Source organism: Cygnus olor, chromosome 27 (assembly GCF_009769625.2).
Source record: "Cygnus olor isolate bCygOlo1 chromosome 27, bCygOlo1.pri.v2, whole genome shotgun sequence".
NCBI classification, from domain to species: Eukaryota; Metazoa; Chordata; class Aves; order Anseriformes; family Anatidae; genus Cygnus; species Cygnus olor.
Window position 1 is genome coordinate 2076788 of NC_049195.1, and position 17652 is coordinate 2094439.

Here is a 17652-nt window from a genome sequence, read left to right on the forward strand (position 1 = left end):
CGTGCTCATCCCATAGTGACCAAGGATTTCCCTCCAGCTCTAAGATTTTGAATAAAAAATAATAATAATAACAGATTTTGATTACAAACTTACACTAGTAATAAATTTTCTAAAATCAGCCCACAAAAATCCCACTGTGATAGCTCTGGCCACTGTCTCAGCTTTCTCGGTTTTGGTTTGGTTGAATTCAGGTTTTTTATTTTATTTTATATTTTTATATTTATTTATGTATTATTTTATTTTTATTTTATTTTTTTACATTTGGTCATTGTAAAGCCTAACAGGGAATTGACTTTTTAATTGTGTGATACCAACTGTACAAGACAATCTATTTCTAACTGTCTCATTTCTCCTGAATAACCTGCTGCTTATCTTGCTCTGACCCAGTTTTGTTGTTGCTAAATGAAGTCAGGGTGGGAGCACCAGGAGAAGAAACGTTGCTTTCTCTTCCCTCTGGCATTTACAGCCATTTCAGCGCCGTATTTTCTCATTGGCCATAAATCAGCATGTGAACTTCCTATAAAGATTACTTTAAAAACAATCTGAAATATGACATATTTATAGGATCATGACCATATTACTCTGATATGTGAAGGAGTTAGTTTCCTTCATTTTTTTCTTGGTAAATGAGAGCGGGCTCTCTTTTCAGTATACTTCATGATGTATGGAATAAAGCAGGCCAGTAATTTAGTTAAGATGATTTATATGAGCCATACGTAGAACTATTTTTCCCCCTTCATCTTATGGTGTGGTGCCAGGAAGGCTGTAAACAAATCACTGACCTTTCCTATGCGTGTGAAACCATTGACCCGAGGGCTGCTGCGTTTGATTGATCCTGTATTTCCTGGCAGCGTGGAGGATGCTTTGAGAGGAGGGGAGCTGCTTTTGTGCTCGTACTGTCTCGGTACGTGAGGGAGCTGTTTACATTTTGTTCACTCTGCTGTGTAGCCGTGTACGAGACCCGTCCGTCCTCTGGAAATGAAGGCTGGGTTCTTAATAAGGGCAAGTCAACTGCTAATTCAGAGAGAAAACGGTTATTGCCTGAAAGAGATGGTTGCTGTCTCATTAATAATACTTTTCATTTCATACGTGGCCTTGAAGCACTTTGCAAATGAACAAGGATATTATAATTGCCAGATTACATAAAGCAACTTGTCTACGGCAACTCAGCATGTAGATCCACAGGACGAATGCGGTGCTCTGCCCTCAAAACCGGCGGCTTGGTCGTTGTCACAGGCTGCCCCATCGTACCCCGCAGCACCAGGAGTTGCCTGGACCAGAGACCATGACGTGAGTGTGTAAAAGCAGGATGAAAACCTGGTTTGTGGCCCTAAAATGAAAAGGTGGAGTGGCAGCAAACCCTCTCTTTGGGTTTGGCACTCAGAGTGCAGCCTAAACTCAGTAGGGATTTCAGGTGCTCAGCAGGCTTGGAAGGAAGGCTGCTGCCTTTCAGCGATGTCCTAAATGTATTTGAGCACAACATTGGAAACGATCATTGGGAGGGGATGCATTTTTCCCTCTTGTTCTTCATTCTCACCATCTCCTTGGTTAAACCGCCAAGAAACAGAGCAGATTCAGCAGCGGAAGTCACTCAGCCAAGGGAAAATAAAACAGACATGAGGTGGGAAGATGTTTGCATTTGCCTCTTTCTCTTGCAGAATCTCTTCACAATGTTCAGGCCTTGAAACTGTGCCACGTACCACCACAGAGTCACAAACGTAGTCCTAACTGTAGTGGGGAATCAAGGACTCTGTTAAAGATTTTAATTTTATTTTGTACTTCTGTGGTGTTTGGCAGCGCAGCCATTGCATCTCAGAACAGAAAGGGCTGCAGGAAGTTTTCTAGGATCCAGCTCAGGCATTCTGCACCTTGGAAAACTTAACTTCTGAGAGACTGGTCAATTTTATTGCAGAGGTTTGGCAGAGAGCAGGAGTGCACAGCTTTTGTCTATTAATAGATCAGACTAAACAAATTAACTATTAAAGAAACCGATTGAGAATCCTATTGGCAAGAAAGGCTGGACAATTGGGAATTTAGGAAATGAATTGAAGGCAGAATGTTTTTGTGAGTATGCCACAGAGTGGTATCGCTGTGTATATAACTTATATCACAGCAATACATATATATATATATAACTTAAGTGCATAGGCTCAGAGTCTGAGAGAAGGCTTCCTGTGGCAGTTCTGAAAATCTTACATGTAACACCCCCTAGATCCAGAAAATTGAAGTGCCCAGGTTTCCAAACCCTGTGTGATTCCGTGCTGATTTTCAAATCTTGCCTTTTGTGCCGCAGTGATTCCTCACACCACGGTAAAGGCTAAACGTGTGAAAATCTGGCCTTAAAACCGCAGGCTAACTTTGTATGTAACTTTTAATTGCAGTGCTTCGTGGTGGTGGTGGTTGGTTTTTTCGCTTGTTTGCTCGTTCCCCCCAGGAGACTGGTTTTGCTGCTTGTCTTGCATCGGGAAGCGTGCATTAGCGAGAGCAATTGGGGCAACTGCAGCGTTGAAATCAGAAAGGCTAAGGTGCTGGTGAAGTTTCTGCATTGAAATCAGTGGAAGTAAATGTAGTCCTGTCAAGATAATTAGTATGATGAGTAAAAGTGACCTTTATAGCTGGGAACATAATTGCTTTGTCATGGCCCGTTATTTGACCTTCTATAAACCATCCTTCAATACTGCTAATGAGTACTTCTGTGTATACCTGTTGACAGCCAGGATGTTGTTGGGAAATAAGTGGCACCAAGAAACCAAGCAAAATATTAAGTACACAGTATGCTTATAACTTACAAAAGAGCCCTATTAATATACTTCCTCCGTGGTGTAGTAATTGATAACAGCCTTAAAGGACTTGTTCCCGCTGCCTCAATTGTGGAGACTAAGGTTTCTTCTTTGTAACACCCTAAAGCCGGTTATTTTAGTATATGCTACTGAGATCCTTTAAAAAGAAAGAAAGAAAATTAAAAAAAAAAAAAAAAAAAAAAACCCTCTTAGTCTACATGTGTTTTTTTGAATTAAAAGAAATTCGGTGATACTTAGCTGCATCCTCCTGCCTGAAGGACTGGCCTTTTGTGATCTTATTTTTTCTTACATGCAAGTTAACAGTTTGTTCATGGACTTTGAGTAATGCTGTAATTTACCTCAAGACATGAATTTTGACGTTATCTCTCCCAAATTCATGAAAGAAATCTCTCCGATTTTTTTTTTCTTCTGGAGCTTCTTATTCATAGAGAGTCCTTTACTAAGGCCAGAAGGAATCGTTTGATAATCAGCTTTTATGAAATCAGCTTCTATGAAACAGGGGCTAGAAAGCTGTCCCTCCCTAACATCTGCATTACACACACTTTAATGCCTCTGAGAGCCTTCGAATAGCTTTTAGAAGGAAATAGAGCCTCGATTTAGGACTCCAAGTGACACAGAATTTGCCGTTTTCCTAACTACGCTGTGTGAGTATCTGGCTGCTTTCAGAAGCTGTGCATCTTTAGGCTGAATTTATGTAGCATTGGCTTTTGTTTCACCCAATTTGGGGGTCTCAGCTGTTGTGGGTGATAGGGCTGGGAGAGACTTCACAAAGCCATCAGAGATTTCACAAACTCCGAAGCAGCAGCTATTTTGGGGCCTCCTCAACTGCAAAAACTTTTCTCTAGCTTGCATGTCTTTTGGTATAATATGAGCTCTGTCCATGGGTGTGGAAAACATTTTTTGTGCAGATTTTTTTAATATATAAGTATTAAATATTTATATTATTTTCATATATATACTTGAAGGCTGTTCTCTGCTCCCCTTTGAGCACAGCTGTGTTCAACTTCTGGATCATGTTTTCACTCCTTCTGAAAGCACACCAGGTTCTGGTCATCTTAATCTGAATCCAATCAGTTGCCCCCTAATCAAAAATGTGGCATCAGAAACAGCCATCTCCTGTTTTGGGCACCACCTAGGTGCCTTACATGCCATTACGAACTACGAAGAAAATAATTTTGTCAGTATAGTCGCTTGCCAAATATTGTGTGGGTCCTGCAGTGCTTTAAAATTTAATGGCCGTTAGATCCATCTTGCCAGTACAGTTATGGCTGTTGTATATATCAGCCTTCTGCTCTAAAAACCTGCTAAATCCAATTATTGTCAGCAATTGTCTTCTGTCTTGAATATGTATCACAAGCACCGCTGTTTCTGCATGGTCACTTGAAGGGCCAGAAAAGAGAAGATCAGAGCAGTAATTAGGGGATGTTGAACAGAGGATGCTGGAGTTCCTGCCCATCTGTTGCAAGGTTATCTTGGTTTTATAGAAGCAGTTTTCATCACTCTGACTCTTCTGTTTCACTTAATGTGTTTCAAAGTGAGTTGATGACAGTGCTGCTGTTGAAAAGATCTGTGTAGCCTTTGTGAGTACCTTTGAAGCCACCACTCTCATTAGAGGAGTTTACAAGACAAAAAATTTTGTCTAAGGCATAAAACAGAAGTTCAGAAGACACGACTTTGGTTCCTGACTCTGTCACAAGGTCAGTGGCTGTGTCACTGAATTCCTCTGTGCTTGATATAACCCCTGGAAGGTGCAAAGAAATGGTCCTCTAACACACCGCTTGTTTTGTTGCTTTACGTCTCTTCACCTGTAGAAAATCTGAACGTCTTGATACGGTTTCTAGTTATCCAGCTCTTGATGCCTAGATATTCTGAGGTTTGACTAGTGATAAGCGTGAAGAATTTGCTTAGAATTAATTCACGAATTCACATCTTGGAGTTTTTAGGCCTTGCCCGTAGCAGATCATATTGCTAACAGCTATAGTAGCCAGCATGCAAGAACCATGGTCAGTGTAGCTAATGAAGGCAAACCATTGCTGCTGCTGCCACCTTTACAGGACCTCACTAAATAACGTAAGTCGCATTAGTAAAAAGTTTCTTGCTTTACCCATGTAAGTGCACTAATGATTTTTGACATTTAAAAACAAAAAGGGCAAGACATCCTGTAGGATTTAGACTGGAAAATTCTTCTAGTATAATAGCTGGCTTTAGAGAACTTGGCTTTTTTCTGAACCACTACCATTGGGATGAATTCATGGTGCTCAGTACTTCAGCTGTGGTGTACTTCACCTGGAGGATGCAAAACCCGCAAGTTTCCCAAGTCTTTATGTATGTTTTACAGCTGCTAAAATGGAGAAGTGGGAAGAAGCGTATGAGATTAAGATCATCGACAGTAATGTAGAATATAGGAAATTTTTTCCAGGTGCAGCAAGACCCTCAAGTCATTTTGCTCATACAGTGGCTTAGGAAGCATAACTGAAGGGTATCTCTGGAATATTCATCATCACATTATATTTAAAGCCACGTGACGATTCTGGCATAGTTCTAAACATTTTTGCAGAGCACAGAAGGCAGTTCCCACCGAGGAGGTAGATACAGGGGGCTGGAGTATCTAACTTTCATTGAGTGCAGCGAGGCTTGGGATTTCTAAAATCTTTGTGGCTCTTGGGTTAGGTAATTTGTGCAGGGGAGCTGAGCTGCAAGGTAGTGCTCAGTAATTGAAAAGTTATTTCCTATCTAGTATCTGTCTCTTGCGTTACAAACTCTCTATTGATTCCTTTCTACAGACTAAGCATACTAGACTTATTATGCCCTCCTTATTGACTGCATGCCAAAAGGGAAAGAAACTTTTTGCTTCAATGGTGTCTAGTGGTGCTCAGTCCTAAATGGGATGTCTGGATAGGGCCACAATGCAGATGTTTGCAGCTAGTAATAGCCCCAAAGTTGTGTTTTTCTAGTCCTGCTCATTTATATCAAGCCTGTTCCATCTGTAAAAGGCAAAACCACGGGTGTTGAAAACCTGTTTCTGTTCTTTTTAGCATTAGGTGGCCTGGAAAAGTCATTAATTTTTTAGTGGTACCTGGGATTGTGTGGGTGGTGGGCTGGGAATTTCAGTTTCCTCGCACTGCATTGGAAGTGAAAGCTGGCATTTAAAATGTATTTTAACAGATTCAACAGTTTTCCCTGTGCAATCAAAGACACTAATTATCAAGTCTATTTTCAGAAAAGCGTTTTTTAATGGTAATTTGTAGGGGTAGAACGTTATTTTGATGTAGTTTCTGTAGTAGATGCCCGAAGAGAGGTTGCTTAAGGCTTGAATATTCAGTGTAATGAGGCCCTAGGGGATACATTGCAACAGTCTGAGCACCCTCAGGATCACTTGGAAAACAAGCAGGGCATGTCTGTCAAAAGAGAGAGGCCAATTCTGATGTACCAGGTGTGTTGGGGCTACTCTGCTGACAGAGCAGGAGCAGCACAGGCTCTGCATTGATCATGCAGGAGTTACTGGGAAGCAGTCAGGAAAGCTCATTCCTCATGCTCAGTGATCTTTAGTTATCTTTAAATGTAAAGAATCAGAACAAGAAAATCAATATATATGCCTTCTGCAGTAAGGTGTACAAGCCAGCAGGTACATCTGGAAGGGGATAACGTGTGCCAACAGCAACTTTTGAACTGGTGTCCTTTGACAAAAAAGGCTCCCCTTGGGCTCTGCTCAGTCTGAAGACTGAACCGAAAGTTCCTGTCCTGTGTCACAGGACAAATAAGTTACAGAAAGGACATAAGCAATACGGTTTAACTGAATCACCAACATTAGCAGGTTGCAACTGGGTAAATACATTAAATTGCCGAGTATAGGGCTAGCTGAGATTTAGCATTAACCTGGAGGGAAGAGAGGATGAGTTCGTGCACCAGTTACTAGCTTGGGTATCACTGAACATCACACACCACTAGACCAAAAAGTTTGTTTCAAAACAAGGAATGTCCCTTGTTTCTGGAACTCCTAGTCCCCAGCAGGTGTCAGATGAGACTGTTACTGCAATAATAATGTTAGTAATTTGTTTTGTTTGATAGCTTCGTAGCGACTTGAAATTCCTACCACGCTTCTTTTTCTTTTCACATTTATATGCCTTTTCTTTTTATATTAGCAGTTTCCCAGATTCCATAGCTGTACTGATGAGCCTGTATTGCTTAAGTGACTTGTGAATCACAGGGGAGCACAAGCGAGTGCAGTCTGAGGAGTTCGCCAAATCAGCTAAAACAAACAAAATGCTAAACCGGGGCGGGGGGGGGGGACAAAACCACAAAGATGTCAAGTAGCCCATGTTGTGAGAAACTCACTTGTGCGAAGAGGAGGAGATAGCACTGAGGCAAAACTGAGGACTGGTCTAGGTAGAATTACAAGTGTCTGTGATTATTGTGAAATGATGTAGGAGCCAGGATGACATTTAAAGTCAAGGAGATGCGCACTTCTTGAAACAATTTTAAAAGGAAAAAAAAAAAGTTAACTTATTCCTTTGGGTTCCCATTCACATTCTTGCAAACTTTGCTTCTGAGGTCTGCGAGGAGAAATGTTTGGTGTCAGCATCTGGCACTCCCCTTTGCAGCCCTGCCTGTACACCTGTGGTGGATCCGCAGGCACTGCAAACACGTGGCTTTGTCACCACCACTGAGATGCTCCTGGTGCTGCGGCTTCTCAGGCATTCGAGGATTACATGACGACTTGGGGAACAGGGTTTATAGCATCTTGATCATATATTGAGAAGCCAATATTTTGTAGAACAAAACTCCCCTGCTAACAAAATGTTTGCTTGTTTGTTTTTTAAGGAGCAGGTTTTGGAATTGCTTTTTTTGTTGTTGTTGTTTTAAATCTAGCAGCAGCTGCAGGTTTTTGTTTTTTTTTGCTTTAACACCGGATAAAATGCTCTGCTAATAGTAACAGGTTTTCCTTTGTCATCAGGCTTCCATGTTTGAAAGCAAAACAGTCTTTTATTCTTCAGGGATATCGCTATTACTGAAGATCAGGTTCAGAGAAGAAGGGTGGAAATACCCCTTAGAACAAAAATATTAAGGAGTTCAATTTATTAAGTTAATCAAAATACTGCTGAAAGGAAACTTGATCACAGGCTATCCCCACAAGAAGTCATGTGATTATAAAGGGCTTTTTAGTCGGAGAGATAATGAAATAATTTCTAATAGCTGGAAGTTGTCTTGGGAAAAAAAAATCCCATCTCTTGCTAGAAATCAGGTGTCAATTCTTACTAGCGCATAAGTATTTGGAGAAATTGCTGCAGTCCTAGCTTAGCCATCACTTGAAAGATGCAACGAGAAGCCACGCCAGGGCTGTGGGTAGTTGGTTTTATCTTCGGCAAGCAGCCTGATGGGATGACCAGAGCAAAGGAAGCCAAGAGATTCATGTACAGTTGCTGTCTGTGCCACAGACCTGCTGCGTGAACTGTGGGTTGCTTATCTGCCTCGGTTTTCCCATTTAATGTGACAGGAGAGGCCCCCGTTTATAAGACCATTACACACAAGAGGGTTGTTACTGTCAGATCTGGGATTGTCGACTTGTGGACTTGCTTCCAGGCTGTGCTTCTGAAAGCTTAACGGGGATGTGCTACCACCTTTCCTCCTGGATTACTGGGGTGCCTGGTTAACACCGATCTTCAGCTCTCACTGCTGCTGAGTTTGGCTATGACACTGTGACCAACTTTTTCTTAGAAAAAAGCTGCCCCGAAAGCATCATATTTCTTTTTCCCCTCTTTCCCACCCCCTCCATATTCTCCTTCCAAAACACTTGATTCCTCTCAATGAATTCTTGGGTGTGATTGTTGCCATGAGATCTACTTAAAAAAAGCTGTTTAAAAGCCATCAGCTGAGACTTCAGAAGAACGAAAGTCGTAATGAGAGAAGAAAGCAAAAAGCAGAAGGCAGCGGACCTTTTCTTTTTTAAAGCTGCTGTTCTACTTGGTTTCACCTGGGACCTGGCCATGAAAGGAAACCCAGGCTGCCAGCCGCTCAGAGTCCCATTTGAAATCCAAGAGCTGAAGAACTTGCTCGAGCTTTGTCTCCCTTCCGGGCCCATAAATCGTACAAACGCCCTGGCGAGGGGAGCGAGGAGTGGAAGTGCTGTCCCCCACCTTCCCCTCCCCTTTTAGCAGGGCACGGAAAGCACTTGCCTGGCCCGACCCAAAATGGCTTTACCCATCCCAGCAAACCGCTGTGCCTGCGCAGAGATATTAGCTTGAGTCCCAGAAGCAGCATCATTATGGTGCTTTGCCCGGGATAATTATCTTCTTAACATGGGTAATTAGGCTGGTTGCCACACTGTGCTGACTCAGCTACGCCGTGCTTGCCTGGGGATGATGCTCAGCGCTAACGGGAGGATCCGTGCTGCACAGCGGCTTTACGGGGTTAAGCCCAGCTCCTCGGAGGCATTTGACGGCTTGCAGCAGAGCAGGCTGCTGAACTAGGTCACCGGTCTGGAAATTCCTTACGGGAGGACTCCAGGAATGGGAGAAGTTTGCACAAGCATGTCATCCAGCTTGGGTTGTCCATAAGACGAGGGCAGCCTGGACTGACCTTAGGTGAACTGAATTTGCTTGTGTTTACAACGTTAATTGCAGGTGAGTAGTTTTGTGGTTAAGGCAGCAGATTCTGAACATCTGGCTTCACTTCTGGTGTCTACCATGGACTTTGTAGCCTTCACAAGTATATTTTTGGAGAGAAATAGCTCTTCTCTTCCTTAGTTGTCTGCCTTGTCTATATATATTATTTTAATATGCTGTTGGAGACTGGGATTTCCCCGCTATCAGCTTATTTTATTTTTCTGAGAACGGTCCAGAGTTAGCAAAAGTTTGCAGTTCGGGTTTTACTTGGCTTCCTGTCAAAAACTATACACTGATTTTACACGAAGAGATTCTAGTTAGGCAGGAGGTGATAAAGCAAATTGGAGCTTGGCAAGGGTTCTGGGGCTGTTAAATGCCATCAGATCTCTTAATGATCGTGAGTGCTCAGACGGCTAGTTCTGCACCCCTTCCAAAACGAAATGGCAGTAGGGGTTGTGTGTGCAGATTGGAGGACATCTGGTACCAACTATTGGGATGCATTTTTCTCAAGAGCCGGTGAATATCATCCTGCTACCTAAATGCACAAGCATACACATTGCAGTCCCGATCCTTCTGCACAAGTGGGTGTCTTCAGCTCTTGCTAAAGAAGTTCCTTTAAACTTGCAGTTTGCAGCCCATGCCTGCTTAGCTAAATAGCTGGGGGACAGCTGATTAGGTGGTCCTTCTGTATCTGTTTCCTTTCTCAGCTGAAAGCTCCCTTTCCTGACTAGGTTAGACCTTGCTCATGGTAAGAAATGCTTGTGTTCTGCAGACATGACCCAGTTGTACACCTGCTATTAATAAGAACTCATCGTTACCAGCTTTTCAGTGCACATGTTGGGCAATGACAAGGAATTAATCACAGCTAGAGGAAGTAGACAGCTGGCACAATCAGCTGGTAAGGGACCAGTTTCTGAATGATTCATTTAGATTTTAACCTCTAAATGCCACACTCAGGTTTGATTCTTAGGTGGTATGAGTGCATTTGGTTCTGTCCAGCCGAGTACCACTCCATGCTTCATTCTGGTGTGCATCCAGCCCTCTGCTACGGTCTCTCCACTGAAATGTTATGAGCATTCCTGCTAGATTCTTGTACCAGCTTCCGATTTTTTTTTTCCCTACCTTGCAGTAGGAAGAGCTCTCTTGGACTCACAAATTACCACCAGAGGGGAAGAAAAATAAAGTGAAATGAATCAGGACTCTTGAGCCACAGGGATTGAGCAAGTGCAGCTGAATATATCTCTCAGATTTGCATCTAAAGAAAACTGTCCTTCGTATTTCAGTAGCTACCCACAAACAGCGGAGCTCATGGGGGCTTTTAAAGCTGCATCCTGCTATAAACCTGCTAGTAGCAAGTCGCCTCTTTGATAGCTAAACTAGTCAATGGGTTTATGTGGGACACTCACGAGTGTAAATTTAGGTTGACCTAGTTTAGCTGAACCAGTTGACCTAGTCTGACCGAAGTTAAATTATATTGAACTTCTGCTTAGACCACCTGATTCAGAATTAAGTAGTCTTAATTTATTTCTGTATTTGTTTTGACTTTCAAGGTTTTTGGTACAGGTTGTAAATGCAATACCATGTGTGCATGTACAGACAGACAGACACAAAATCCTACCCTTTGACTCGTCTCAAAGTTCAGCATCTGCTCTGGGGTGAAGACAGAATGCAAGGGTAAGGCTGACCTGAGATGTACAGACTGCAGATAACTGTCTGTAGGGAAAGATGCTTGTTCGGGGTTTCACTTTTCCTTAGGTGCAGTCAGTGCTACAGGAAAGTGGGAACTCATTTTTATGAAGCAGATCCCAGACTTTATAGAGTTTGATCAAGCTCCTTACCTCTTCTGCCTTCCTGGGTCTTTCTACTAGGAGGGAACCGACATTGTTTTTTTTCCATTCATAACATTTTTCCTATTGATGGTGGAGTAATATTAACTACAGACTGCAGACTTGCCTCTCTGCTGCTTTTCCAAGGTTGTGTGCTCGCTTTGCACGAGTACCTGCAAGTACCTGCAATCTCTACCTGAGGTGAAAAGCAGGGAAAAATCAGATGCACAACACACCCCTAAAAGCTTTGCTGTTCCTTAATCCTCTAACCTAATTTGCTGCTGCTTTTAGTATAATTTCTGCATTGGCAGCCTTGTGAGAGACTGAATACTAAAGGCAAAAAAATAGTTATGAGTATAACGCTTTTCTAGATTTTCTGCTTTTGAAAACTCAATAGAAAAGCAAAGGGCTAAGAAGATTTCTTTAATGTAGGAGAGACTTTCCAGCAGGGAGATAAATAGGTCTCACTTCTCCCATTCGCTGCTACAAATCAGAAATAAGTCCCCAGGAGCTAATGATGTACTAGCAATATAGTAGTATGAAAGGAGGATTTTGACGTCTGTTTTTTGTTGTTTTTTGAATTCATGAAAATGTTTTAGACTCTGGCAGTTTTTTAACCCTCACTGTTCAGGTTTATTTGAGGTGTGTCATGGCATATTTGTGCGTGAAGCATTCACATTTACAAGAATTTCCTGGGATCACAGACAGTCCTTTTAAATATTAAGGACAAAAGCTTGAACTGATGTTAAAGAGTGTCACGCCTTTGATTTGTAATGGGTGCTGAGGTACACCGGTCTCTGAGCTGGCAGTGAAAATACAGGCACTTTCTCATTTTCTGAAAAGGCACCTTTATGTTCCTTTGGCATAATAGAAAGGCCTTTGCCTGATGTTTATCTCCAATTGGAGACCGCTGTACTCTGCTGTAAAGTAGCTTTGTAGAAATGAGATTTGGAGAGAGCCAGCCACTGCTGTTCACTGAACATTAAGTAACAATTTCTCCCTATTAATTTTATATCTGATTGTGGGGAGAGGCTGCCGATGCCATTACTTGAACAATTTTGTTAAATTAATTCATGACAAAATATTTATGTTGTGACCCTGAAGTCCCAATCCAGCGCTAATCCTGTAACTCTGAATGTTCTTCATTTCTGCTGATTCCTTTTTCTGAAATGAGTTGACTTTTGTTTTTCATGATATCTGAATATGATGTTGAAAAGCTATTTTTGTCCTAATAGTTCACAAAAGTGTGTGCGGAAATTTTCATCCTATTTTCTCTAGGGTTTATTTCATCATACTTTTCCTCTGCTACTAGGTATTTTCTTCCTCTCTAAGATAAACAGTAGTGATCTTTTCAGTATCTGTAATGTTGGCATTAAAAAAAAAACCTTTAAATCATCCTACAAAATGTGATAGGAAATGTTTGCTATGCTATATAATTCTGCTGGAGAGCTCCTAAAACCCTATAGAAAGGTTATCATTTTCTATAACAAATACAGACTTCTAATGCACTTGCTTCAAAATCCTCTTGGGCTTTGTTCCTATTAAATTCTATAGGACTGAAGATGCCCCTAAGGATTATTCTGATAACAGCAAGAGACCATTTTGCTGGGTAATGTATCTTTAGCTGGGCTGTTTTCAAGCTTGGTTTTTTGCAATTATCTGCTAAAATTGTATCACCCTTCTTTAATTTCTCAGCTGTCTTTCCCATTCTGAAAAATGCCGGTGAGATCTCTCTTTCTGAATTTCAGATTATAAGGCTGTCAGAAGCGTAAATATTTTATAGGTGATGATTTGGCTTTCCAATAAGTTAGCGCTTCTTGAAGTCCTCTAGAACCTTTCAGGCCAGGTTGATAAAATGCTGTCAGTTGTTGTACTGGCACATTGCTTCTTCATTCCCTGCTCAGCCTTTCCTCTACCTGCATGGCCTCTAACAGCAACTTACTTTATTTTGTATTTCTGTATCTCGTGAAGGATCCCTTTCATAAGGTGTTTTCATAGGTGGTGAAGGAAATGCTGTGTGTTGACATGTGCTCTTTCTCCCTGCTGTTTCTCTGCTGTGATGCAAGCACTTCTCTTTTGGTACCAGAAGGCTTGATGCAACCTTCTCAAGCTGAAAAATGCCCTGAGCTGAGGAAATGGGGGCACGATCCATTTAGACTAGTTCAGATTTATCTCAGGTGCTCTGGCTTGTTCCTTTAGCAGCAGCATCCTCTTCCCCCTGCAAAAGGAGCTGAGGCCTGAGGTATCGGTGATGTGAAACCCTTCTCCAGTGATCACAGCTCAGAGGGAGTGGCAATTCTGCCTGGGCTTACGCTGCATGACATCTTTTCAAATGAACTGAACATCAGGATGTAATGGGCCTCTCTGGCAGTCCTCTGTGTGCCATATGTTGAGTGCATCTGGTGTGTGGCACCAGCACTGAAGCAGGTAATTTACTGCAGGAAGAAGAAACAAGACCGTGTGCGCCAATTTATCAAGGTTAAAAACAATGGTGACGAAGACACCATGGAAAAAGGGGGGTTGTAGGAGGAGACAGTTTCTTCAGAGCGGATATACCTCTGCAAAAATCCCTTCCATCATTCTGCGAGGTCCTGATTATTCCCCCACGGAGGAAGGTGGGGACATACATAACAGACATAAGTCTGTAGGCTTCCAGTTCATTTACTGGAGATGGGTGCTCCACTTCGGAATCATCCCTATTTTTATTTCGGGAACCTGAGCATAAGAGATTACCTTAATGTGTGAACTTGGAAGGGAGAAGGCAGATTTGGATCATGGTTGTGCCTTGGGAAACAAAGGTGTGATGCACTAATAAGATACAGCACTGTAAGACTGGCAAGACTTGTGTTCCTTCTGTAATTCCTGATGTTAACTTTATTTATTCTATTGATTTAGCTTGTAGATTAATTCAGGTGAGGACTGTTTCTTTCCACATGGGAGTGTTTGGCCTGGCGTAGAGGGGCCCCAGTCCTGGTGCAGTGTCAGTGCTCCATTGAGAATTTATTTTACCAGATTTATTGCAACTGAGCAAACTGCAGATCTCATCAAACATCCAGCTTCATCAGGGTGCTCATGATTTGTATCCTCAAGTTGCCTTGCTAAAATAGAAAATCAGAGGTTGACCTGGAAGTAAAATACTTGAAACATCAATGTATTACCTGAATGACCATACTGAGCACCTTTCAAAAGAGAAGCATGTCTAGCACATGCTTACCTTTTATTTTGTGGGCAGTCTGAAATATGTCTGAATTCCTCACATTCTTATTAAGACACCCAGCAGTAATGTTGAGCAACATGACAGTTGGAATAAATCTGAGTGGAGCGTGGTTGGAGAGAAAAATGATCATTTCTCAGAAATATCATTAAAAAATCTTATTTCATGCAATATTCTCATCCAAAGTACCATGCTATCTCATTTTGGCACATTGGAAATGAATCGTTGGCTCTGATTGCCTAGTCTAGGAATTCACATATATCAACATCCTTCTAAGAACTTGTAAGAAATACAAGAAAGCAAAATTAACTTTCAGGCACCCTTATTCAAACCTCTGTACCCAATTTAGATGAGGTTAGGGATTTAGTTTCCCTGGCCAGACCCCAGGATTTTACCCCATTATTAAAGATAACCAACCAACAACCTTACACAATATAAAACAGGATATTTCATATAGCCTGGTTTTATCTTGCAAGATAATCTTACTTCTTCATTAGGAGCTACGGGGGTATTCTGGGCCAATGCCCAAAGGATGAACATCCACCAGTGAAAAGAACAAACCGATGTGATCTGAAACAGAAATTTTTTCGTTAGTCCTTTTATCAGCTTATCTACCCTGATGGCAGTCTTTTTTAGAGGCAGAACTCACTTTCTCTTTTTCCCCCTTTTAAGTCAAGCTGAAGCACAGAGTCCATGGGCTAATATCCTGAATTGATGTAAAATTGATTTCATAACCTTTAGGAAAAAAATAAAAATGACTTTCACGAGGATAAGAGAAAGCAGCTTAGGAAAACAGCTAGAGAACACCATGCCTTCCCTCCCCAGCTCCTGCTACTGGATTCTCTGGGTTCAACTTAATATGATTATCTTCATCCAGGAGAACATGCATCATTTCACAAACTAAGATGAGGGGACCCACAGTGGCTCTCCTAATCTAAAAACAAAGATGGAGCTCTAAGTTCAGGCCTCCGGCAGAGATTAGCTAGCAAAGACATCAGGACAGAGCCCTCAGCAAATGATTGAATTTCCTCTCACCCCGATGTTTGTCCCCTTTATCCAAATGGATCAAGCTTAACTTCTAAAACAGCCATTTTGTTCCTTCCTTCAAGACGCTTTGGGTTCTTTTATTCCCCTTTTCTCCCCCACTAACTAAATCACATTGGACATTTCACACTGAACACACTGATAGTCTCTAAAATATCAAATGCTTTATCCCTAGGAGCCCCCTAGGAGTTGCTTTTTTTTAATGGATTAACTATGACAGAGACTGCACTCCCACAGTTTTTAAAATATACAATAAGTATATTACATACTTTTAAAGCTATAAATAAGATTTATACACAACCCATGGGGATTTTCCATTAAAACTTCATAAATCACATTGTACATTATCCTTTTTAATCCTCAGCCTTGCAGTGTTAGTCACCAGAAAATATATTTAACCCTGTATAAAATTCATGATAAGCACGTATAAAGAATGTTAACGAGAGCTTTTATGTGCTCTGTATTTTCTTACCCTAATGCATTTTTTTTTTTTTGCAGGCAATTATTTGTAATAGTAGCAGTTATCTCCTGACCCCACTTTATGAACTGAAAACCCAGGTGCTTTGCCTGGGACTAGGTCCGGTTGAGAGCAGCAGAATGGGATCTTTTAGCATTATCCATCCCTCAGCTAGAGGGTTCCCTATTGTCTGGTGCTCGGAGAAGGAGACTTTCAGATCCTGTCTCTCGTTTGCTCTCTCACCGCACTGATTAAGCCCTTCCTTTCTCGTGAATGGCAGGAGAGGAGGAGCGCTGGGCTAATTGCATCACATTAAACTGCCTTCAGCTATTTTGCCTGCCTAATGTGTCACAGGATTCCGACTGCCGTTGTCTCTGCCCCCGTGGTGGTGGTGTTCCAGACGGGCCATTTAACTCTCTTTTATGCCCTCTTAATATTTTGGGAACAGAAGAAAAAGGAAGCCTTTTTTGTATGGCAGGATCTCGTCACTCGAACCACTGAAGCGCAAAGCTCTGTCATCTCCACCTGCTCCTCTTTTAGCTCCCAAAGAAAGGAAGGTGTCGAGCGTATGAAAGGGTGCTCCTGCTCCAGAGGCTTTCATCACATAGCAGGTTCTCCAAAGTTGTGTTGCCAAGACTGAGAAAATGCATCTGTGTGAGAACCAAAGCGTACCGGGGCTTTCCAGTTTACATAGGTGATAGTCAGCTTAAAGCTTTAAGGGGTTTCGTTAGATGAGGATTCATTAAGATGCAGCTGCTGGTGTTGTTTTTAACTCACGTGTGTTTTTTTTCTCTCGGCTAGAAGTTGAGAAAGATGCATTTATTCCCATCATACGTACACATAATTTTAAATTCGCAGCAATTTCACTAAGATAAAACTGGAATTGCCTGTGCCATGGTGTCAGTTTCATCAGACAAACTGAAAGCAATGGATCCTAATGAGGTGCTGTAAGAGATCTGTTTTTATCTCTATGATTATGGAGACATTAAGTGAACCTGGTTTTTGTCTTTTCAGCAGCTGAGCAGACGTGTTTTGCCATTACTGACATAAAGCAGTCAGAACAGAACAATCAAACTGCTGCTCTGGACTGTGGATGCCCTGCGAAGGGAGCTGCGTGTCTATATCTTAACAGGCCTTCACAGCTTGGTCCCGCTTACCTTGTCACCTCTTAAGCTGTGCCAAGTCATCAACCCTTCCCAACCAACACGCTAACCTTTCCCAGTCACCTCATTTCTCCATAAACGCTTTTGTCCTCTCTGTGAAGAGCCCTTGATCCAAAAGTCCCCCTCCTTCCTTCTGCTCTCTCTGGCCAGCTCTCGGTGCTCTTCCAGCTGCAGTCCCGAGGTGGGTGAAGAAGGCTTTGTCCTGTTGTTGCACCACTTCAGGTTGCTCAAGAAACAGCTCAGATGTGCACCCCAAGCTGTCAGCGTGCCTTGCAGGGGCTGCCCGGGCTCGCTCTGAGCTACCTGGCTATCAGCAGTGCCGCCGCAGCAGCCCAGCTCCTGCAAAGAAGCAAGGTCATTAGCAGAGCTCCTAAGGCCATGTTGCGTGCACACTCGCTTTGAGTAAGTCTAGGTGATGTGCTAGTATGCTCTAGATGCAGCGTATTTATAAACCAGCTCGGCTAGAGGATGCAAAGCAAAATTAGACCCCTTCAGGCTTGGCCCAGAGGCAGTTTGCTGCTTGGAGCCAATGTGTTGCAATCCCT

General features: G+C 42.2%; 2 long non-coding RNA genes across 2 annotated transcripts in view; both read left to right on the forward strand.

Annotated features, from left to right (window-relative positions):
• Positions 1–17652, forward strand: part of LOC121060563 — a 112132-nt gene that overhangs the window by 80169 nt on the left and 14311 nt on the right. The gene's annotated exons all lie outside the window — the stretch shown is intronic.
• Positions 10404–17475, forward strand: LOC121060564. The gene is made up of 3 exons (XR_005814864.1): positions 10404–10429; positions 10503–10685; positions 15986–17475. It is a non-coding gene; the product is annotated as an uncharacterized LOC121060564 (long non-coding RNA).